Source organism: Coregonus lavaretus, assembly GCF_964263955.1.
Source record: "Coregonus lavaretus genome assembly, chromosome: 20".
NCBI lineage: Eukaryota > Metazoa > Chordata > Actinopteri > Salmoniformes > Salmonidae > Coregonus > Coregonus lavaretus.
This window is the reverse complement of record NC_140007.1, coordinates 38,001,638-38,026,743: the sequence shown is the minus strand read 5'-3', so window position 1 is coordinate 38,026,743 and position 25,106 is coordinate 38,001,638. Positions and strand designations below refer to the sequence as shown.

Here is a 25,106-nt window from a genome sequence, read left to right as displayed (position 1 = left end):
ACCCACATAGTGTTACCATGTAGTGTTACCCATATAGTGTTATCCATATAGTGTTACCTAGTGTTACCCATGTAGTGTTACCTAGTGTTACCCACATAGTGTTACCCATGTAGTGTTACCCATGTAGTGTTACCCTTATAGTGTTATCCATATATTGTTACCTAGTGTTACCCACATAGTGTTACCCATATAGTGTTACCCATGTAGTGTTACCTAGTGTTACCCACATAGTGTTACCCATGTAGTGTTACCCATGTAGTGTTACCCATATAGTGTTACCCATATAGTGTTACCCATATAGTGTTACCTAGTAAAGTATTATCCATTAAAGTTACCTTGCTGCTGGTGAGCGTCATACACGCGGATCTCGAAGAGGGGTGGCCGTTCATTGCGGAGCAGCGTCACAGTGCTGGTGGTGGTGTCCAGTTTGAAGATGCTGCCGCCGCGGTACTCGTTCCAAAACAGGAAGTGCTTGTAGTGACACAGGCCGAAGGCGTGGTTCAACTCACTTCCCTCGTATACCATCTGACCAATGAGAGAGAGAAAATGATCATGGGACACGGATCATGGTCAAGATGAAGGTCAAAACCATTTTAATATATACATATTTGCTGACACTTTATTTAGACAGTTTGGCAATCAGATGGGATACAGGCAGGTGGGAGAAACAGTAGGAAGTGTGGATGCGGGGACTGAACCCCGGTCTCTGGTGGGGAGATTTGTCCATGCGTGATCATTGGGGTTAGGGCTAGGCTTAGTAACCAGTCTAACTGACCTTGCGCTCGGTGGTGTTGAGGTAAACCATCTCAATGCGGTCGTAGTAGGCATCCACCCAGTACAGGATGCCCTGTGGGATGTTCAGACTCAGGCCGTTGGGCCACAGCACTGTCTTACTGGTCAGCAGGACCTGGTCGTGAGAGCCGTCCATCCATGCCTTCTTGATCTTCCCTCGGTTAGTCTTCTTGGGGTCCTCCTCCCAGTCCGTCCAGTACATCCACCTGGAACACAATCACTCGTTCTGTTAGAGAAATACTAGGGTTGTAAACTTCCAGTAACTTTCCCCAAATTCCCAGGTTTCCCAGAAATCCCCCAAAAATCAGGAAATCCAGGAATCCTCCAACCAGTATTTCTGGAAAACCTAGAATTTTGGGAAAATCACAGACATTTTTCAATACATTCTCATAGGGTGATGTCTCTGCGTGAGATGTATACTGTAGCAATGGAACATAAGGAGGGTATAATGTCTGACCCGTGCTGGGGGTCCACTACGATGGCGCGGGGGTGGGTCATCTTGCCCTCGATGAGGGTCTTGCGTGTCTGAGAGGCCTTCTCCAACCTGGCCACACTGATGGTCTTCATGGGCCCGTCGTCTGTCCAGTATAGGTTACCTGCCATCCAGTCTACCGCTATCCCCTCCACGGTGTGGACGCCTGAGGGAAGGAAAGGAGGGAGGAAGGGACAGAGGGATAGAGGAAGGGAGAGCGGGAGGGAGAAAGAGAGACGGTGACTGTCTAGTAGGGCTTGGTATTGGCAGGGACCTCATGACAGAATTCGTACCACAATTCCTAGGTCACGATGTGATACATCTCGTGATTCTATATGCATCACGGTTCTATATGAATTGCGATTTGATTTTGTAATAGGGTGGAACAGAGGGTTGTTGAAATGCATTTAATGTTAAATACTATGGTACTAGATCAGTCCTTACCGTCCTTCAGTATGGTGTCTCTCTCGGTGCCGTCGATCTTCTGCCGTCCAATTATGAAACTCACGGCGTCAGCGAAGTAGATGAATTCGCTCTCGGCGTGGAAGTCCAGCGCCCTCGGGTTCATCAGATTCTCAATGGGGATCATGTACTCGTCTGGGACCTTGGCATTCATGTCCATACCACGGATGATGCCAGGGCGACCCTTACCGTACACCAGGAACAACTCATGTTCAGGTTCTGCAGAGGGAACATCAGACAACATTACTGTCCTACCAAGCAAAAGAGCAGTAACTGCACATTTGGTCAAAAATGAGTTATTTACATTTTTTATACATTAAATACATGCTTTATCATGTGGACAAATATCCTGCCTCCCATTGTATTGTATTATGGAGAAAAGCGGGGCAGTAACCGCAAAAAGTTAAAGTGAAACCAAGGAAAAAGGCAGTAACTGCCATCACTCACGTCAGTTACTGCCTTTTACTTTGGTTTCACTGAACTTTGGGCTGCAGTGTCTACGGTAAACCTTGGTATTATTTATTGTTCTTTGCTGATATCAAACTATATGACACAGACAGCCACATACAAATAAATATACTAACACAAGATTGTATTTAAAAAAAAATCATAATGGAAACGTATTCCAGTGGCTGTACCAAGCAAGAAGGCAGTAACTGCCTTCTAGGGTCAAAGGTCATGTCAGTGGTCAGGGTCAATATGAATAAAAAATAACCTCATAGTAAGACAGATAACCACATCTCTAATAATCTGAATACAATTCATTTGGCTGGACAATAAAAAAAACTTTCACTCTATGAGCAGTTACTGCTCTTTTGCTTGGTAGAGCAGATTAAATCATCGTCATGGGAACATCGCTGAACGGTTAATTACAAGATTGGAGCAACACAACAACAAGACCTTTTATGTCCAAAGAGAATGTCAAAAGTGATGTAAATGGTACATTTTCTTGCTTCTAGAGATTTTACTAAACTCATATTACTACTAAATAAATTGCAGGTCTGTTCTGTATGGAGTTCTGTACTGAGCTGAGATGTGCTGTTGTGTGTGATTTCCATGCTATGCTCATTGTATGCCATTCAATTAAATTCAATTAAAAACTTAATGTATGTAAAGTACTCACTCTTGCAGGACTTCCCATCACTGCCCAGGCTGAATCCAGAGCGGCAGCGGCAGGTCCGTGTCTTGTGGCTGTTCCCCAGCAGACAGATGTCTGAGCAGCCTCCTGGCTTCTTAAACTGGTCCGGGGCACAGGCATGACTCTTCTCTCTCACTGGGCACCAGGGGACAAGAGAGGGGTCAGGGGGCAGAGGTCAGAGGTCAGAAGCGAATGGTCAGCACTAGGCACCAACATGGCTACAACTATGATGATAGATACAGACAGATAGATACCCATCTGGACTCCTCCAACCAGGATTTCAGGAAAACCTGAGAATTTTGGAACATTACCATCATTTTGCTACCCTAGGCGTGTACCTACATGGAGGTTGGAGTGTCTGGTGGTACACGTGCAGGGCTGGAACAAAAACCTGTGCACACTACGTTCCAAACTCCATGGCAAAGATTGCCCCATACCTACAGCGGCTATCCTGGGTAGATACACTGGGGGTTGTGGGTGTGAACCTACCTGGGGGTTGGCGTCTCTGATGGTACACGTGCAGGGCGGCGCCGCGGTCCACCCTGGTAACCACCGTGTAGTCAGAGGAGTTGAAGCGGTTGATCCGGATCACACTGGTCTTAGCGGGGTTCAGGTTGCCTTCATCTGAGTTGGTGGCGTACAGGTAGTTCTCAAACACCGTCAGCCCATAAAGGTGTTCAATCTAAAAGAATTAACAACAGAAACACTGTCTGAGTTGGTGTCTGTGTATGTATTGTGTATGTGTGTGTGTGTGTGTGTGGGAGTGTGGTGTGTGTGTGTGGTGTGTGTGTGTATGTCCTCACCAGCAGGCCTTGTATGATGGTGTGTCTGTTCTTGCCTTCGTAGTCCACCACCTCTATGTAGTCCAGGTAGGCATCAGCCCAGTACACCAGCCTGTTGACCAGGTCCAGGGTGATACCGTGGGGGAACACGATCTTACTGTCCACCAGCTTGGTCCGGTTCTGACCGTCCATGTCACAACGCTCCACCTTGGGAGTCTGACCGTAGTCTGTGAAGAACACCTTCCTGTAGGGAGTGAGGGGAGGTAGAGCAGTGCATGGGAATATTACATTGAGGAAAGGGAGGACTGACCCCATTATAATGTACTTCTTCAATTTATATTTGACCCCTCACATTCAAGATGCACCAAACTATTTTGACGTGCCAGAGTCAGCAAGGTGAACCATCAGATCCTCCTCTCCACCCTCTCCGAGTTAGGCATCTCCGGCGCTGCTCACTCTTGGATTGCGTCCTACCTGACAGGTCGCTCCTACCATGTGGCGTGGCGAGAATCTGTCTCCGCACCACGTGCTCTCACCACTGGTGTCCCCCAGGGCTCAGTTCTAGGCCCTCTCCTATTCTCTCTATACACATTTTTTACATTTACATTTTAGTCATTTAGCAGACGCTCTTATCCAGAGCGACTTACAGTTAGTGAGTGCATACATTTTCATACACCAAGTCACTTGGCTCTGTCATATCCTCACATGGTCTCTCCTATCATTGCTACGCAGACGACACACAATTAATGTTCTCCTTTCTTTTCTGATATATCAGTGTGGATGTCGGATCACCACCTCAAGCTGAACCTCGGCAAGACGGAGCTGCTCTTCCTCCCGGGGAAGGACTGCCCGCTCCATGATCTCGCCATCACGGTTGACAACTCCATTGTGTCCTCCTCCCAGAGTGCAAAGAACCTTGGCGTTCTTTGCACTCTGGAGGTTCATGCTCTACAACATTCGCAGAGTACGACCCTACCTTACACAGAAAGCAGCACAGGTCCTAATCCAGGCACTTGTCATCTCCCGTCTGGATTACTGCAACTCGCTGTTGGCTGGGCTCCCTGCCTGTGCCATTAAACCCCTACAACTTATCCAGAACGCTGCAGCCCGTCTGGTGTTCAACCTTCCCAAGTTCTCTCATGTCACCCCGCTCCTCCGCACACTCCACTGGCTTCCAGTTGAGGCTTGCATCTACTACAAGACCATGGTGCTTGCCTACGGACCTGTAAGGGGAACGGCACCTCCTTACCTTCAGGCTCTGATCAGACCCTACACCCAAACGAGGGCACTACGTTCATCCACCTCTGGCCTGCTAGCTCCCCTACCTCTACTCAAGCACAGTTCCCGCTCAGCCCAGTCAAAGCTATTCGCTGCTCTGGCACCCCAATGGTGGAACAAGCTCCCCCACGACGCCAGGACAGCGGAGTCACTGACCACCTTCCGGAGACACTTGAAACCCTACCTCTTTAAGGAATACCTGGAATAGTATAAAGTAATCCTTCTATCCCCCCCCCCCCCTCCCCCATAAAAAAAGAAGGAAAAAAAAGGTTGTCCCACTGGCTATCATAAATTGAATGCACCAATTTGTAAGTCGCTCTGGATAAGAGCGTCTGCTAAATGATGTAAATGTAAATGTAAATGTGTCTGTGTCTTAGAGGAGGAAGTGTTTTGACTGACTAAGGGCTGGGTGGGCAGTCACCTGACCAGACGGACCCAGGGGAAGTACACAAGGGCACTTCTTAGAAGTCTATGGGGTTATTAGTGGGGCAACGCTCACCCCATGAGGGGGTCCAGGGCAATGCCTTTAGGGTTGTAGAGCTCCTGATCCAGCAGGGTGACACACGTCTGGCCGTCAGCGTTGCACACAAATATACGATCGTCCACGTTGTCCTCAAAGTAGAAGTTTCCTGTCAGCCAGTCAATAGCCATCTGTTCCACATCTGGTGGGATAGAGAGAAGAGGTTAAGTATGTGGGATAGACAGAGAGAGAGTTAGAGAGAGCGAGAGAGAGTTAGAGAGAGTTAGAGAGAGAGAGAGAGCGAGAGAGAGTTAGAGAGAGAGAGATAGACAGAGAGAGAGACTGACAGACAGACAGAGCGAGCGAGCGCGCGAGAGAGAGAGAGAGAGAGAAAGAGAGAGAGAGAGATAGAGAGAGAGAGAGAGAGAGAGAGAGAGAGAGAGAGAGAGAGAGAGAGAGAGACTGACAGACAGAGTGAGCGAGCGAGAGAGAGAGAGAGAGCGAGAGAGAGAGAGAGAGAGAGAGAGAGAGAGAGAGAGAGAGAGAGAGAGAGAGAGAGAGAGAGAGAGAGAGAGAGAGAGAGAGAGAGGAGACTAAACAAGAGCAGCATTGTAATTTAGGAGTTCCTGTCTTGGTGTTCCGTTGGCTGGTATAGAGGGTTGTCACCCCACTTGAATGGGGTGACATACTTTGAGAGAGAGAGGAGAGGGAGAGAACGAGACAGAGAGAGACAGAGAAAAAGTTTCGGAGCTGAACTCCAGGCAAGTCTGTGTATATTTGTAAACAACAGCTGGTGCACAAAATCAAATACTAAGGAAGTCTCGAGGTTTTGCTCGCCTGAGGTAGAGTATCTTATGATAAGCTGTAGACCACACTATTTACCAAGAGAGTTTTCATCTATATTTTTCATAGCTGTCTATTTACCACCACAAACCAATGCTGGCATTAAGATTGCACTGAATGAGCTGTATAAGGCCATACGTTAACAGAAAAACGCTCATCCAGAGGCAGCGCTCCTAGTGGCCGGGGACTTTAATGCAGGGAAACTTAAATCCGTTCTACCTCATTTCTACCAGCATGTTAAATGTGCAACCAGAGGAAAAAAAACTCTAGACCACCTTTACTCCACACACAGAGACGCATACAAATCTCTCCCTCGCCCTCCATTTGGCAAATCTGACCATAACTCTATCCTCCTGATTCCTGCTTATAAGCAAAAACTAAAGCAGGAAGCACCAGTGACTCGGTTAATAAAAAAGTGGTCAGATGACGCAGATGCTAAACTACAGGACTGTTTTGCTAGCACAGACTGGAACATGTTCCGGGATTCTTCAGATAGCATTGAGGAGTACACCACATCAGTCACTGGCTTCATCAATAAGTGCATCGATGATGTCGTCCCCACAGTGACCGTACGTACATACCCCAACCAGAAGCCATGGATTACAGGAAACATCCGCACTGAGCTAAAGGGTAGAGCTGCCGCTTTCAAGGAGCGGGACTCTAACCCGGACGCTTATAAGAAATCCCGCTATGCCCTCCGACGAACCATCAAACAGGAAAAGAGCCAATACAGGACTAAGATTGAATCGTACTACACCGGCTCTGACGCTCGTCGGATGTGGCAGGGCTTGAAAACTATTACAGACTACAAAGGGAAGCACAGCCGTGAGCTGCCCAGTGACACAAAACTTCCAGACGAGCTAAACCACTTCTATGCTCGCTTCGAGGCAAGCAACACTGAAGCATGCATGAGAGCACCAGCTGTTCCGGATGACTATGTGATCACGCTCTCCGTAGCCGATGTGAGTAAGACTTTTAAGCAGGTCAACATTCACAAGGCAGCAGGGCCAGACGGATTACCAGGACGTGTACTCAGAGCATGTGCTGACCAACTGGCAAGTGTCTTCACTGACATTTTCAACATGTCCATGACTGAGTCTGTAATACCAACATGTTTCAAGTAGACCACCATAGTCCCCGTGCCCAAGGACACTAAGATAACCTGCCTAAATGACTACCGACCCGTAGCACTGACGTCTGTAGTCATGAAGTGCTTTGAAAGGCTGGTCATGGCTCACATCAACACCATTATCCCAGAAATCCTAGACCCACTCCAATTTGCCTACCGCCCCAACAGATCCACAGATGATGCAATCTCTATTGCACTCCACACTGCCCTTTCCCACCTGGACAAGAGGAACACCTACGTGAGAATGCTATTCATTGACTACAGCTCAGCATTCAACACCATAGTGCCCTCAAAGCTCATCACTAAGCTAAGGATCCTGGGACTAAACACTTCCCTCTGCAACTGGATCCTGGACTTCCTGACGGGCCGCCCCCAGGTGGTAAGGGTAGGTAACAACACATCTGCCACACTGATCCTCAACACGGGGGCCCCTCAGGGGTGCGTGCTCAGTCCCCTCCTGTACTCCCTGTTCACCCATGACTGCATGGCCAGGCACGACTCCAACACCATCATTAAGTTTGCCGACGACACAACAGTGGTAGGCCTGATCACCGACAACAATGAGACAGCCTATAGGGAGGAGGTCAGAGACCTGGCCGTGTGGTGCCAGGATAACAACCTCTCCCTCAACGTGACCAAGACAAAGGAGATGATTGTGGACTACAGGAAAAAAAAGAGGACTGAGCACGCCCCCATTCTCATCGACGGGGCTGTAGTGGAACAGGTTGAGAGCTTCAAGTTCCTTGGTGTCCACATCACCAACGAACTATCATGGTCCAAACACACCAAGACAGTCGTGAAGAGGGCACGACAAAGCCTATTCCCCCTCAGGAGACTGAATAGATTTGGCATGGGTCCTCAGATCCTCAAAAAATTATACAGCTGCACCATCGAGAGCATCCTGACTGGTTGCATCACCGCCTGGTATGGCAACTGCTTGGCCTCCGACAACAAGGCACTACAGAGGGTAGTGCGTACGGCCCAGTACATCACTGGGGCCAAGCTTCCTGCCATCCAGGACCTCTATACCAGGCGGTGTCAGAGGAAGGCCCTCAAAAAAAGACTCCAGCCACCCTAGTCATAGACTGTTCTCTCTGCTACCGCACGGCAAGCGGTACCAGAGTGCCAAGTCTAGGTCCAAAATACTTCTCAACAGCTTCTACCCCCAAGCCATAAGACTCCTGAACAGCTAATCATGGCTACCCATACTATTTGCACTGCCCCCCCACCCCCACCCCATCTTTTTACGCTGCTGCTACTCTGTTAATTATTTATGCATAGTCACTTTAACTCTACCCACATGTACATATTACTTCAACTACTTCAACTAGCCGGTGCCCCCGCACATTGACTCTGCACCGGTACCCCCCTGTATATATAGCCTCCCTACTGTTATTTTATTTTACTTCTGCTCTTTTTTTCTCAACACTTTTTTGTTGTTGTTTTATTTAACTTTTTTATTAAAAATAAATGCACTGTTGGTTAAGAGCTGTAAGTAAGCATTTCACTGTAATGTCTGCACCTGTTGTATTCGGCGCATGTGGCCAATAAAAGTTGATTTGATTTGATTTGATTTGACTCCAAACACAGCCCATTAGCCCATTAGCTCAGCCCACCCAGTGGGAGAGAAAGACATTAACCCTCTCCACCCAACCCACAGCCTGCTTGGTGACCTGACCCAACCCTGACTAACAACCCTGCCTCATTCATATACTCTTTTCACACAACTGAGTTGAGCCAAACCGAGCCAAGCTAAGCCAAGCTGTACTGGTTATATATCCGCCATAGTTGCTGGAACCGTGCTTAAAATGACAAGGTCAATCAGAGACAGCACAGCAAAGTACAGTTCAAATCTGTATGGTAGTGTAGAAAGGGAAAAGACAGACAACACACACTCACTCTGTCTGAGCACTGACTGCCTGACTGACTGCCTGACTGACTGCCTAACTGGCTGACTGGCTGACTGCCTAACTGGCTGACTGGCTGACTGAATAGCTAGCTGACTGACTGACTGACTAACTGGCTGACTGGCTGACTGACTGGCGGACTGGCTGACTGAATAGCTAGCTGGCTGACTGGCTGACTGACTGGCTGACTGAATAGCTAGCTGACTGACTGACTGACTGGCTGACTGCCTAACTGGCTGACTGGCTGACTGAATAGCTAGCTGACTGACTGACTGACTGGCTAACTGGCTAACTGGCTGACTGGCTGGCTGAATAGCTAGCTGACTGACTGGCTGGCTGGCTGACTGACTGACCGACTGACTGGCTGGCTGACTGACTGACTGACTGGCTGGCTGACTAGCTGAGAAGTTTGACAGCAGAACGAGGAAAAGGATCTGCGTTTGAATGAAATGCTGATGGTGTTATTTTGGAGGCTGTGGATCCTCCCTCTTGGTTTCTTCCAGCTGACTACCTCAACAAGGGCTAGTCTCTGACAATGAGAGTCTATTTGTGAGAAGGCAGCTGGGTAGAGAGGGTAGGGAGGGTGGAGGGGAAGTTCCACAGAGAGACCCAGCTGTAGGAGGGAGGGGGCAGGTAGCCTGTTCATTCCTACCCCCCTGTAGTTTTCCTGTCCCATCCCACCCCCCTGTATTTAGCCTGTCCAATCCCACCCCCCTGTAGTTCGCCTGTCCCATTCCACCCCCCTGTAGTTAGCCTGTCCCATCCCAACCCCCTGTAGTTAGCCTGTCCCATCCCAAACCCCTGTAGTTAGCCTGTCCCATCCCAACCCCCTGTAGTTAGCCTGTCCCAGCTAGTGACTCCAGCAGTTATTTAAGCAATAAGGCACAAGGGGGTGTGGTATATGGCCAATAAACCACGGCTAAGGGCTGTTCTTTGGCACGAAGCATCACAGAGTCCCTGGATACAGCCCTTAGCAGTGGTATATTGGCCATATACCACAAACCCCCGAGGGGTATTATTGCTATTATAAACTGGTTACCAACGTAATTAGAGCATTACAAATAAATGTTTTCTCATACCTGTGGTATACGGTCTGATATACCACGGCTGTCAGCCAATCATCATTCAGGGCTCGAACCACCCAGTTTATAAATCCTGTTATAAACTGGGTGGTTCGAGCCCTGAATGCTGATTGGCTGACAGCTGTGGTATACTCTATGTTGCGTCGTGCCTAAGAGCAGCCCTTAGCCATGGTATATTGGCCATATACCACACCCCCTCGGGCCTTATTGCTTAATTATAGACTGTCCCAGGGCTCTGTGACTTAAAATGCCGTTTTTAGTGAGTCCCATGGTAGGTTTGGCCACTTCCAAAGACACACCCTAGGTTGGATGACTGAACAATGTTAAACCATGCTGGTACACCAAGGGCTATTCCACAGTGGCACAGAGATAGCCTGTTCCCAGATCTGTCTGTGCTGTCTTGCCAACTCCTATGGTCTACAGAGATTCAAAAGAAAAGGCCTGCTCCGCTCTGCCCCAGATGGAACTGATTTTTTTTTTTTTTAAACAGGCTAGTCAATTTAGAACAAATTCTTATTTACAATGACGGCCTGGCAAGAGGCAAAAGGCCTCCTGTGGGGACGGGGGATTTAAAAACAAACAATGTAAGACTAAACAGCCAACACAGACAGAAGACACCGGCAACAGTACAAATACAATAACAAACAAACAGTGGATGTGTGTGTGTGTGTGTGTGTGTGTGTGTGCAGGCATGTGTGTGTGTGAAGTAAATTATTCTTCCTTACAAACATCAGGTGACAACTAGAAACAACTACATGTCTCAACAACCTGTTCATCTATTTGTTCTTTGAACTCCTCCAGGGACACCAGGTCCTGGAGTTTTAGGTTGGCTTGGAGGGAATTCCAAGACCAAGGGACTGAGCAATCAAAGGACCTTTTTCCATGCTCGGTTTACATTTTCCGGACTCTTAGCCTAAAACAAGATTGAGATCTGAGTATGTTGTGTTTTCATTTCAAGCTAGAAGAGAGGATAGATAAAATGGCAGTTTTACAGAAATGGCCTTATAAATAAGAATGTACCAGTGTTTGAGCCTGCGTATTGCTAGTGATGTCCACCCGACAGCACTGTAGAGATCACAATGGTGAGTTAAACGTCTCTGATTGGTGACAAAACGAAGGGCTGCATGATACACAAAGTCAAGAGCCTTCAGAGTAGAGCTTGAGGCTTGCACATAAATAGTATCAAAACAGAGAGAAAAACAGAGAGAAAAATACAACGAATCAACTCCTTTCTGGCGGCAAAGGAAAAACAAGCTTTGTGCCGGTAATAAAACCCAATACGCAGCTTGAGTTTCCAGACAAGGTTCTCTCCACCCAAACTCCCAGACATTTGTAAGTTTTGACTTGCTCTATAGAATGTCCTTCCAAGGTAGTAATTACATGGTTTTCAGAGTGTTTAGTATTGGAAAATACCATGCAATTTGTTTTAGAGGAATTCAGAAAAAGCTTCAAATCGTACAGATTCTGTTGAATTATGTTAAAAGCTGTTTGAGCTTTTTCAAAAGCCAAAGTCAAACTGCTGCCACTTGAATAGAGAACAGTGTCATCCGCATGAAAATGTACATCAGCTGTCTCAATATGTCTCCCAATGTTGTTGATATAGATAATAATAAACAACAGGGGACCTAAAACGTATCCTTGAGGCACACCCGAGCACAACTCTACAGTGTCCAACTTACAACCTTCTGCCTTAACACACTGGGTTCTATTTGACAGGTAGTTCACAAACCACTCCAGAGCATGACCAGTAATCCCAACACACTTCAATCTCTGCACCAAGACAGTACGGTCCACAGTGTCAATCGCCTTTGACAAGTCTATGAAGATACACATTGCTGTTTCCCATCCAGGGCACAGGGAACATTGTTCAAAACCTTCAAAGTTGCTGTGATATGGCCAGACCTGAAACCTGATTGCTTACCACTCAAAATATTGTTTTCCTGGAGGTAGGCCTTAAGCTGCTTATTGACTAGCGACTCCAATACCCTTGCGAGAATAGACAACTTAGATATGGGCCAATAGTTATTCAGTAGCGTGGGATCACCTCCTTTCAAAAGAGGTAATACAAATGCTGATTTCCACAACCTGAGGACTTCATACAATTCTGGGGTGAGGTTAAAGATGCATGTTAAAGGGGGAGCAATGATGTCTGCAGCTAATTGTAGGAGGCGGGGGTCTAGATCATCAGGGCCAGGGGATTTTTTTATATCAATTGCTTTCAGAGCTCTACGCACCTCTGAGACAGAGAAGGGCGAGAAGGAGAACCTGGAGAAGGAGTGCTCGGGAGTGTCAGGTAATTTTACAGGGGGCTCATGTTGACCTTTAACCCTATCGGGCTCCCAAGTGGCGCAGCGGTCTAAGGCACTGCATCTAGTGCTGGAGGCGTCACTACAGACCCCCTGGTTCGATTCCAGGCTGTATCACAACCGGCCGTGATTGGGAGTCCCATAAGGCGGCGCACAATTGGCCCAGCGTCGTCCGGGTTTGGCCGGTGTAGGCCGTCATTGTAAATAAGAATTTGTTCTTAACTGACTTGCCTAGTTAAATAAAGTAAAAATTAAATAAATAAATAAAAAATATCAAATAATCTGCCTTCATCAAGAAACGGTTGATTAATAGAGGTTTTCTCACTTACCAACTGTGAGTCAACCAGCAGTTTAGGGAGCTGTGCATTTACTTTCCATTTCCTAAACTTTTCACTACTTGGCAAAATTTGGAAGGATTATTCAGTTTTTCAGCAGTAGATTTTAGGTAGTGGTCTGCTTTCATCTTTCGGGTCATAGCCACACCCTGATTCCGAAGGTGTTTAAAAGCCATCCAATTATCTACTGAATCAGACCTTCTCGCTTTAGCCCACACAGCATTCCATTTCCTTATGATTTCAGCTAGTTCATCTGAGAACCAGGGTTGTCTCTGCCCTTAATTCTGTATTGTTTGAAAGGGGCATGGTTGTTGCATATACTGTATCCTGAAGTAAGAAATGGCTAATTCAACATCAGGGATGAATTCAACTCTATTCCAGGAAAAAACCCTGTGTCAAACTGCTTCCAGTTTCTTTTCATGATGATACGTGGAGTTAGATTAGGAATTTGGCCATCTCTTACACAGGCAACAGCACAGTGATCACTTATGTAATTTGCAAAAACACCAGAAACATTAAAACGAAGTGCTGGTTAAAATATGATGAATCAAAGAGTATTTTAGAGGACACTTTGCATTCAACCCGGTTACATTGTTAACAATCTGAGTAAGATTATAGGTTTTATTTATTTATATTTTATTTCACCTTTATTTAACCAGATAGGCCAGTTGAGAACAAGTTCTCATTTACAACTGCGACCTGGCCAAGATAAAGCAAAGCAGTGCGATAAAAACAACAACACAGAGTTACATATGGGGTAAAACAAAACATAAAGTAAAAAATACAACAGAAAATATATATACAGTGTGTGCAAATGTAGCAAGTTATGGAGGTAAGGCAATAAATAGGCTATAGTGCAAAATAATTACAATTAGTATTAACACTGGAATGATAGATGTGCAAGAGATGATGTGCAAATAGAGATACTGGGGTGCAAATGAGCAAAATAAATAACAATATGGGGATGAGGTAGTTGGGTGGGCTAATTTCAGATGGGCTGTGTACAGGTGCAGTGATCGGTAAGGTCCTCTGACAACTGATGCTTAAAGTTAATGAGGGAGATAAGAGTCTCCAGCTTCAGAGATTTTTGCAATTCGTTCCAGTCATTGGCAGCAGAGAACTGGAACGAATGGCGGCCAAAGGAGGTGTTGGCTTTGGGGATGACATAGATTCTTGAGTTGATCAGAGTTGGATGTCCACCAGTCTATGTTCAGGTCACCCAGAAGCACAAAATCAGATTTGACATTCTGTGATAATAATTCTAAAATAGAATCCAGAGAGCCAATAGCAGATGGGGGTCTAGAACAACAGCAGACAACAAAATATAAATGCGCAGAGATTTATATTCAAAGCCAGATATTCAAATTCCCTATTTAGTGCACTACTTTTGACCAGGGCCTAACTTTTGAGCAGGGCACATAGGGAATAGGGAATGCCATTTGGACAAACCCTCATTATATCTATCACAAACTGTTGTCCAATCAGAATCAATAATGGAAGGTGGTTTATAATGGATCATGGCTAAACCCTTACTGTAGCATCAAGTAGGGTCATGGCTAGAAGGAATGCCGCTTTTGTCAAAATTGACTTTTTGTAGCAGGTTTAGGAGAACTTACGCAGCAGGTTAGGAGAATTAGGTTAAGGTTGGGAAAGGGGTTAGGGTTAGCTAAAATGCAGTCTACTGTACTGTACTGTACTGTACTGTAGACTGAGGTCAGTAAATCAAACTATACTGAGGTGAACTAGGCTCCGTCCCAAATGGAATAGCGTGCCACTTGGAATGCAGCCCTAATTTGTATGACAACACAATGTGCCAGTTAAGCCCTGCAAGCACTCTGTAACTACACCCTTTCTCTATATTGTATTGTGCCTGCAAGCATAATATTGTAACTACACCTCTCCCTGTATGACATTGTATATCAGTGACACATCCATTCATAGGGATTTAGCACCATGTCAGGGAAGCACGGTTCTTGAACAGGAACCTTTACTAGAATAGTGCTGCGCTCAGCATTTCTGCTCTGCACTTTTACGCAGTTTTCGGGGTCGGGCGCCGCTGAGTGTTATTGCATCACGTCTACTGTATGTGTGTGTTTATGTGTGCGTGTGTATGTGTGTGTCCTTCCAGTAGGAGCGGTAGGTAAAAAAAGGAGCAGTAGGTGCTCCTCTACTCATGGTGCAGCCTGTATGTGTGTGTATGTGTGTGTGGGTGTGTGGGTGTGTGTGGGTGTGTGGCTGTGTGGGTGTGTGTCCTCTACTCACGGTGCAGCCTGTATGTGTGTGTATGTGTGTGTGGGTGTGTGGGTGTGTGTGGGTGTGTGGCTGTGTGGGTGTGTGTCCTCTACTCACGGTGCAGCCTGTATGTGTGTGTTTGTGTGTATGTGGGTGTGTGTGGGTGTGTGGCTGTGTGGTTGTGTGTCCTCTACTCACGGTGCAGCCTGTATGTGTGTGTATGTGTGTGTGTGTGGGTGTGTGTGTGGCTGTGTGGGTGTGTGTCCTCTACTCACAGTGCAGCCTGTATGTGTGTGTATGTGTGTGTGTGTGTGTGTGTGTGTGTGGGTGTGTGGGTGTGTGTGGATGTGTGGGTGTGTGTCCTCTACTCACGGTGCAGGCTGAGTGAGATGTTAATTATCCTGATGTTGTTGACAGTCTTCAGCTCAGGGATGGAGGCACACTTCAGATGGGTGTTGGCGGACGTGTCGCCCACATCGATCCAACATACAGTCTCCTGGGCGTAGTTGAAGTCCATGGCAGTGGTCTGTTTTTGGACAAAGTAAATAAAGATTCAACAATAATACCTTGGGTTGTAAATAGCGCTTTTCAAAGACCCAAAAACACTTCACAATAGTTTCAATTCACAGAGGATAAGACAGAAGGAAAATATATCCCCCTTGGCGTTTTTCCTATTTTGTTGCATTAGAACCTGTAATTTAAATTGATTTTTATCTGGATTTCATCTAATGGACATACATAAAATAGTCCAAATTGGTGAAGTGAAATGAAAATAATTACTTGTTTCAAAAAATTCTAAAAAATAAATAACGGAAAAGTGGTGCGTGCATATGAAAGGCCCCAGAGTCTGCAACACCACTAAGCAAGGGGCACCACCAAGCAAGCGGCACCATGAAGACCAAGGAGCTCTCCAAACAGGTCAGGGACAAAGTTGTGGAGAAGTACAGATCAGGGTTGGGTTATAAAAAAATATCTGAAACTTTGAACATCCCACGGAGCACCATTAAATCCATTATAAAAAAAATGGATAGAATATGGCACCACAACAAACCTGCCAAGAGAGAGCCGCGCACCAAAACTCACGGACCAGGCAAGGAGGGCATTAATCAGAGAGGCAACAAGAGACCAAAGATAACCCTGAAGGAGCTGCAAAGTTCCACAGCGGAGATTGGAGTAACTATAATAATATGCCATTTAGCAGACACTTTTATCCAAAGCGACTTATAGTCATGTGTGCATACATTTTTACGTATGGGTGGTCCCGGGGATCGAACCCACTACCCTGGCATTACAAGCGCCATGCTCTACCAATTGAGATACAGAGGACCACTTTAAGCCGTACACTCCACAGAGCTGGGCTTTACGGAGGAGTGGCCAGAAAAAAGCCATTGTTTAAAGGAAAGAATAAGCAAACACGTTTGGTGTTCGCCAAAAGGCATGTGGGAGACTCCCCAAGCATATAGAAGTAGGTAATCTGGTCAGATGAGACTAAAACTGAACCCAACACCTCTCATCACCCCGAGAACACCATCCCCACAGTGAAGCATGGTGGTGGCAGCATCATGCTGTGGGGATGTTTTTCCATCGGCAGGGACTGGGAAACTGGTCAGAATTGAAGGAATGATGGATGGCGCTAAATACAGGGAAATTCTTGAGGGAAACCTGTTTCAGTCTTCCAGAGATTTGAGACTGGGACGGAGGTTCACCTTCCAGCAGGACAATGACCCTAAGCATACTGCTAAAGCAACACTTGAGTGGTTTAAGGGGAAACATTTAAATGTCTTGGAATGGCCTAGTCAAAGCCCAGACCTCAATTCAATTGAGAATCTGTGGTATGACTTAAAGATTGCTGTACACCAGCGGAACCCATCCAACTTGAAGGAGCTGGAGCAGTTTTGCCTTGAAGAATGGGCAAAAATCCCAGTGGCTAGATGAGCCAAGCTTATAGAGACATACCCCAAGAGACTTGCAGCTGTAATTGCTGCAAAAGGTGGCTCTACAAAGTATTGAATTTGGGGGGGTGAATAGTCATGCACGCTCAAGTTTTCTGTTTTTTTGTCTTATTTCTTGTTTGTTTCTAAATAAAAAATATTTTGCATCTTCAAAGTGGTAGGCATGTTGTGTAAATCAAATGATACAAACCCCCCAAAAATCCATTTTAATTCCAGGTTGTAAGGCAACAAAATAGGAAAAATGCCAAAGGGGGGTGAATACTTTCGCAAGCCACTGTAGGCATTACAATCCTTATAGACAGCGAGGATACCCTCCCCTTCCATGTAGTATAATCACCATTAGGTGATGGGGGAGTTCATTAGGGGGTTGAATACTTTCGCAAGCCACTGTAATCAGCATTATAAAGCTTTTATTTCCAACGTGATCCTCTGTGTGGGACACAACAGGACTAGGGTTAGTGTAGGGGTTAAGGTTAGGGATAGGGCTAGCTAGGGATATTGTGAGTGGATAGTTAGATGAAACGTTGTTAAAATCAAATCTAATTGTATTTGTCACACGCGCCAAATACAACAGGTGTAGACCTTACCGTGAAATGCTTACTTATGAGCCCTTAACCAACAATGCATAGTTTAAAAAAATTAGAACAATTTGCTAAATAATCTAATGGAAAAATAGTAACACAATAAAATAACAATAACAAGGCTATATACAGGGGTTACTGGTACTGAGTCAATGTGCGGGGTACAGGTTAGTCCAGGTAATATGTAGATGTAGGTAGGGATAAAAGTGACTATACATAGATAATAAACAGAGAGTAGCAGCAGCGTATGTGAAGACTGTGAAGACTGTGAAGGAATGTGAATGAATGTGTGTGTGTGTGTGTGTGTGTGTGTGTGTGTGTGTGTGTGGCGTCAATATGCATGTGTGTGTGTGTGTGTGTGTGTGTGTGTGTGTGTGTGTGTGTGTGTGTGTGTGTGTGTGTGTGTGTGTGTGTGTGTGTGTGTGTGTGTGTGTGTGTGTGTGTGTTGGAGTGTCAGTGTAGTGAGTGTACATCGAGCCTGTGCAAAAGAGTCAATGCAAGAAATTATAATAAATAATAATAAAATAAGGGGGTCAATGCAAATAGTAATCGACTGAACATCTACAAACCATCTATTTGGGACTATCCAAATAAAGTGTTACCTTAACAGTAAACAAACAGGAAATATGTATAATAACCTTCTTGGTGCTGATGGCCGGGAGGCGGGTGGGCATGCCACTCAGAGACGTACAGCGGATGTCATTGAGGTTAGTGATCAGCAGCACCGGCAGCTGTTCCACAGGATCTGAGAGAGGGAGGAGAGGAAGAAGGAAGGGAGGGGAGAGAGAGAGAGAGAGAGAGAGGGAGGGAGGGGAGAGAGAGAGAGGGAGGGGAGAGAGAGAGAGGGAGGGAGAGAGGGGAGAGAGAGGGGAAGAAGAGAGGGAGGGAGAGAGAGGGAGGTGAGAGAGAGAGAGAGAGAGAGAGAGAGAGAGAGAGAGAGAGAGAGAGAGAGTGAGAGAGAGAGATAGAGAGAGAGAGGGAGGAGAGGAAGAAGAGAGGGAGGGGAGGGAGGGAGGGAGACAGGGAAGAGAAAGAAGGAGAGGTCAAGAGGGGAAGATGGTGACAGGAGATGGAAGAAAGGTCACATATCTCTGACATCTCTTCCCTGTAAATTCAGTTGTAACAGCATTAGAGAGAGTGTCACACCGTGCAAATCTGATTCCCCCAAAATAACACAGCATGACAGGATCAAAACAAAACAAATCAACTGAAACACAATTATTACTTGGTGATATGTCTGAAGAAAAGTCTAGCTTTATGTTTGATTGTGTGTGTCTCACCGTTCTTGGCCTTGCAGGAGCGGCTGTCTGGCTGCAGTAGGTAGCCCTCCACACAGCTGCAGGTGTAGGAGCCCTTGTTGTTGGAGCACGTCTGACTGCATGTCCCGTACACACTGCACTCGTTGAAATCTGAGGATTCAGGCAGGGCAATGTCAGTCAGTCAGTCAGTATAGTGAGTCAGTCCGTCAGTCAGTCATTCACTGGTCAGACATGGTACTGTTGTCATATGTTTAGTGTAACTTGATGTATTTGGACTCAGGAGTCTTACCTTTACATGTCTTTCCATCGTGGCTGACTTCATAGCCAATGTTGCAGTAACACTTGGGACCTTGGTGTGTTACTGAGCAGTTGCCCTTGCAGCCATGGGTGGCACAGTCTGGTCCAAGCTCTACCACAGAGATAGAGAGAGAGAGATCACAATCAGATCAAACACATGGAAGGAAACCTGGTTGGAAGCAAATGGCATGGTTCGCAAACACGCATAAACACAACATTTAATATATATATATATATATATACACAGTGAGGGAAAAAAGTATTTGATCCCCTGCTGATTTTGTACGTTTGCCCACTGACCAAGAAATGATCAGTCTATAATTTTAATGGTAGGTTTTTTTGAACAGTGAGAGACAGAATAACAACAACAAAATCCAGAAAAACGCATGTCAAAAATTTTATAAATTGATTTGCATTTTAATGAGGGAAATAAGTATTTGACCCCTCTGCAAAACATGACTTAGTACTTGGTGGCAAAACCCTTGTTGGCAATCACAGAGGTCAGACGTTTCTTGTAGTTGGCCACCAGGTTTGCACACATCTCAGGAGGGATTTTGTTCCACTCCTCTTTGCAGATCTTCTCCAAGTCATTAAGGTTTCGAGGCTGACATTTGGCAACTCGAACCTTCAGCTCCCTCCACAGATTTTCTATGGGATTAAGGTCTGGAGACTGGCTAGGCCACTCCAGGACCTTAATGTGCTTCTTCTTGAGCCACTCTTTTGTTGCCTTGGCCGTGTGTTTTGGGTCATTGTCATGCTGGAATACCCATCCACGACCCATTTTCAATGCCCTGGCTGAGGGAAAGAGGTTCTCACCCAGGATTTGACGGTACATGGCCCCGTCCATCGTCCCTTTGATGCGGTGAAATTGTCCTGTCCCCTTAGCAGAAAAACACCCCCAAAGTATAATGTTTCCACCTCCATGTTTGACGGTGGGGATGGTGTTCTTGGGGTCATAGGCAGCATTCCTCCTCCTCCAAACACGGTGAGTTGAGTTGATGCCAAAGAGCTCGATTTTGGTCTCATCTGACCACAACACTTTCACCCAGTTCTCCTCTGAATCATTCAGATGTTCATTGACAAACTTCAGACGGCCCTGTATATGTGCTTTCTTGAGCAGGGGACCTTGCGGGCGCTGCAGGATTTCAGTCCTTCACGGCGTAGTGTGTTACCAATTGTTTATGGTCCCAGCTGCCTTGAGATCATTGACAAGATCCTCCCATGTAGTTCTGGGCTGATTCCTCACCGTTCTCATGATTATTGCAACTCCACGAGGTGAGATCTTGCATGGAGCCCCAGGCCGATTGACAGTTATTTTGTGTTTCTTCCATTTGCGAATAATCGCACCAACTGTTGTCATCTTCTCACCGAGCTGCTTGGCGATGGTCTTGTAGCCCATTCCAGTCTTGTGTAGGTCTACAATCTTGTCCCTGACATCCTTGGAGAGCTCTTTGGTCTTGGCCATGGTGGAGAGTTTGGAATCTGATTGATTGATTGCTTCTGTGGACAGGTGTCTTTTATACAGGAAACAAACTGAGATTAGGAGCACTCCCTTTAAGAGTGTGCTCCTAATCTCAGCTCGTTACCTGTATAAAAGACACCTGGGAGCCAGAAATCTTTCTGATTGAGAGGGGGTCAAATACTTATTTCCCTCATTATAATGTAAATCAATTTATAACATTTTTGACATGCGTTTTTCTGGATTATTTTGTTGTTATTCTGTCTCTCACTGTTCAAATAAACGTACCATTAAAATTATAGACTGATCATTTCTTTGTCAGTGAGCAAACATACAAAATCAGCAGGGGATCAAATACTTTTTTCCCTCACTGTATATATATACATAACATTTTAGAGGTTACTAATGTTACTGTCCCCACTACAACAAAACAATACTTAAATAAATGTTATTTTGTCCTTGAAACATTTCATTGAAATACTGTAGATCTCCATTAATTCCTATGGAGGAATGCTTCTACTGCCAATATGGCCGGCCAGTGGCTTCAAATCCTCTTAATGGCCAATACATAGCATCAGCAATCCAGGGTTTATATACTGTACATCACTGGTGAAACACCTTCTGACTAACGCATACAACAGGTGCAACACATCCTGAACAACGAGGATGATTCCAATCCAAACAGAACGGTCCGTGCTATCCGGGATCCTTGGGACGTCCCTACCCCATTGAAGTAGAAATGTAAAATGGTTAAGGTAAGGGTTAAGGTAAGGATTAGGTTATGGTTAGGGTAGGGGTTAAGGTTAGGGTTTAGGGTATGGAAGTCCCAAGGATTCCGGATAGCACTGAACCAAACAGAACCAACCTCTAAATAGAAAACAAAATCAAGAAAAAAAACCAAAGCCTGTAACATAAGCAATAGCTTCCTTCCTCCAGCCAACACAGTATATTACAAACTAGACTTTGGCACAGTGTGGTAACAGACTTTGGCACAGTGTGGTAACAGACTTTGGCACAGTGTGGTAACAGACTTTGGCACAGTGTGGTAACAGACTTTGGCACAGTGTGGTAACAGACTTTGGCACAGATGAGGCTAGGATCATTTAGACTAGAGAAAGTGAGAGATTTCTACCCACTGTAATCTCAGACTAATCGCTCATACAGTAGAGGCTGATATGAAACAGGGCAACAACACGTGTTGACTCCAGTCACCCAAGTCATAGACTGTTCTCTCTGCTACCGCAAGGCAAGCAGTACCGGAGCACCAAGTCTAGGTCCAAAAGGCTCCTTAACAGATTCTACCCCCAAGCTATAAGACTGCTGAACAATTAATCAAATGGCCTATTTACACAGCTGCTACTTGTTGTTTATTATCTATGCATATTCACTTTACCCCAACCTATATGTACAAACTACCTCGACTAACCTGTACCCCTGCACATTGACTCGGTACCGGTACCCTCGTGTAGCCTCGTTTTTGTTATGTAATTTTATTGTGTTACTTTAGATTTTTTACTTTAGGCTATTTAGTAAATATTTTCTTAACTCTATTTCTTGAACTGCATTGTTGGTTAAGAGCTTGTAAGTAAGCATTTCACGATAAGGTCTACACCTGTTGTATTCAACGCATGTGACAAATCAAATGTGATTTGATTTGATTTGTTGCAGTCTCCTCACGCTGCAGTCTCCAACTGCTCGGGTCTTCAGCATGCCAACAGTTTCCTACCGCCCAGATCAAAAGGCAGATATGAGAGAAGTGGCCATACAGCATGCTGTCTGTCTTTCTGTCTGAGAGAGGACTGCAGCGCACCAACAAAGAGCTGCCAAGAAACACATAACCACAAACACGCAACGCAAGGAAGTGAGATGAACTCTCAGTCTGAGCATCATCATAAAGCTTGCAGAGCATGGAATCCTACTGGCATGTCCAATTAAGTCCCATTTCTTAGATAACTAAACACACTGCACCAAAGCAGACTGTACAATCTCATTCAGTAGTACATCATCATAATGGGAGGACAGTACAGTATCACACTGGGAGTGGATTCTTCTCAGTCAGTGCTCAACAATGGTCTCAACGAGTGAAGGGATGTCCACACCACAACCCACAGCCCTGTCCAGCCATGCTGAAAGGAGACCATTACATACCGACCGTTGAGGCTGGCCAGAGGAGAGCGCAGAGCGAAGCGGAGGTTGGACCACTGTCGGGTCCTCATTATGTAAAGCCTGTGGATCTCAGGCCACAATGGCCCTTTTGTGGGGTCTCGCTGAGAGGAAGAAACCCACTGTGTGTGTGCCCTGTATCAAACCCATTCACTGAGACACACATAGAGACACACAGTGCCAACGCTTGCCAGGGTGCTGCTGTCCCTCCAAACCTACATCAGGCCACCACCTCACCCTCCTCTAGCCCTGAGCCTCTAGCTTCAACCATCACAATCAGCACAGCAATAAGTGGATATTGCCCGAAGAACCCCAATTTCAATTTCAGCCCATCTCTAATCTAAACCTAGTTTTCTGACTGTGGGTTTCAAAGAACAACACACTCAGGGGAATGAGTCAGAATGTGAATATGCATAAAGACACATATTGACTTCAGATGCCATTCTATTCTGTGGTTGTAGACAGTTTTCTGCAAATGGAAGTAATAGAAATAATTATATTTCGATGGAATTCTATGTTTGTTTAGCCCCACAGTGCCACAGAGAGAAGAGAGCAGAATACCATCTAATTATAATTACTTCTATTACTTCCATTTGCAGAAAACTGCAGCCAATACAGTGGCTTGCAAAAGTTTTCACCCCCCTTGGCATTTTTCCTATGTTGTTGCCTTACAACCTGGAATTAAAATGGATTTTTGGGGGGTTTGTATCATTTGATTTACACAACATGCCTACCACTTTGAAGATGCAAAATATTTCTTATTGTGAAACAAACAAGAAATAAGACAAAAAAACAGAAAACTTGAGCGTGCATAACTATTCACCCCCCCAAACTCAATACTTTGTATAGCCACCTTTTGCAGCAATTACAGCTGCAACTCTCTTGAGGTATGTCTCTATAAGCTTGGCACATCTAGCCACTGGAATTTTTGCTCATTCTTCAAGGCAAAACTGCTCCAGCTTCTTCAAGTTGGATGGGTTCCGCTGGTGTACAGCAATCTTTAAGTCATACCACAGATTCTCAATTGGATTGAGGTCTGGTCTTTGACTAGGCCATTCCAATAAATGTAAATGTTTCCCCTTAAACCACTCAAGTGTTGCTTTAGCAGTATGCTTAGGGTCATTGTCCTGCTGGAAGGTGAACCTCCGTCCCAGTCTCAAATCTCTGGAAGACTGAAACAGGTTTCCCTCTCCCGAGTGGCGCAGTGGTATAAGGCTCTGCATCGCAGTGCTAGCTGTGCCACTAGAGATCCTGGTTTGAATCCAGGCTCTGTCGTAGCCGGCCGCAACCGGGAGACCCACGGGCGGCGCACAATTGGCCCAGCGTCGTCCAGGGTAGGGGAGGGAATGGCCGGCAGGGATGTAGCTCAGTTGGTAGAGCATGGTGTTTGCAACGCCAGGGTTGTGTGTTTGATTCCCACGGGGGGCCAGTATGAAAAAATTAATTAATAAATAAATAAAATAATGTATGCACTCACTAACTGTAAGTCGCTCTGGATAAGAGCGTCTGCTAAATGACTAAAATGTATATGTAAGAATTTCCCTGTATTTAGCGCCATCCATCATTCCTTCAATTCTGACCAGTTTCCCAGTCCCTGCCGATGAAAAACATCCCCACAGCATGATGCTGCCACCACCATGCTTCACTGTGGTGATGGTGTTCTCGGGGTGATGAGAGGTGTTGGGTTTGCGCCAGACATAGCGTTTTCCTTGATGGCCAAAAAGCTCAATTTTAGTCTCATCTGACCAGAGTACCTTCTTCCATATGTTTGGGGAGTCTCCCACATGCCTTTTGATGAACACCAAACGTGTTTGCTTATTTTTTTCTTTAAGCAATGGCTTTTCTCTTGCCACTCTTCCGTAAAGCCCAGCTCTGTGGAGTGTACGGCTTAAAGTGGTCCTATGGACAGATACTCCAATCTCCGCTGTGGAGCTTTGCAGCTCCTTCAGGGTTATCTTTGGTCTCTTTGTTGCCTCTCTGATTAATGCCCTCCTTGCCTGGTCCGTGAGTTTTGGTGGGCAGCCCTCTCTTGGCAGGTTTGTTGTGGTGCCATATTCTTTCAATTTTTTAATAATGGATTTAATGGTGCTCCGTGGGATGTTCAAAGTTTCAGATATTTTTTTATAACCCAACCCTGATCTGTACTTCTCCACAACTTTGTCCCTGACCTGTTTGGA

The 25,106-nt window shown here is 45.7% G+C and overlaps 1 pseudogene across 1 annotated transcript in view; it reads right to left on the bottom strand.

The window, feature by feature from the left end:
- LOC311148154 (low-density lipoprotein receptor-related protein 1-like) overlaps nt 1-25,106 on the bottom strand; it is a 186,430-nt pseudogene that overhangs the window by 69,070 nt on the left and 92,254 nt on the right. The window contains exons 4-15 of the transcript in view: nt 19,300-19,419; nt 19,032-19,160; nt 18,390-18,496; nt 15,591-15,744; nt 5,424-5,586; nt 3,668-3,890; nt 3,354-3,546; nt 2,850-2,993; nt 1,709-1,945; nt 1,250-1,430; nt 776-998; nt 336-525 (exon numbers count right to left, since the gene is read on the bottom strand). The product of the transcript in view is annotated as a low-density lipoprotein receptor-related protein 1-like (transcript). The remainder of the gene's footprint in view (nt 1-335; nt 526-775; nt 999-1,249; nt 1,431-1,708; nt 1,946-2,849; nt 2,994-3,353; nt 3,547-3,667; nt 3,891-5,423; nt 5,587-15,590; nt 15,745-18,389; nt 18,497-19,031; nt 19,161-19,299; nt 19,420-25,106) is intronic.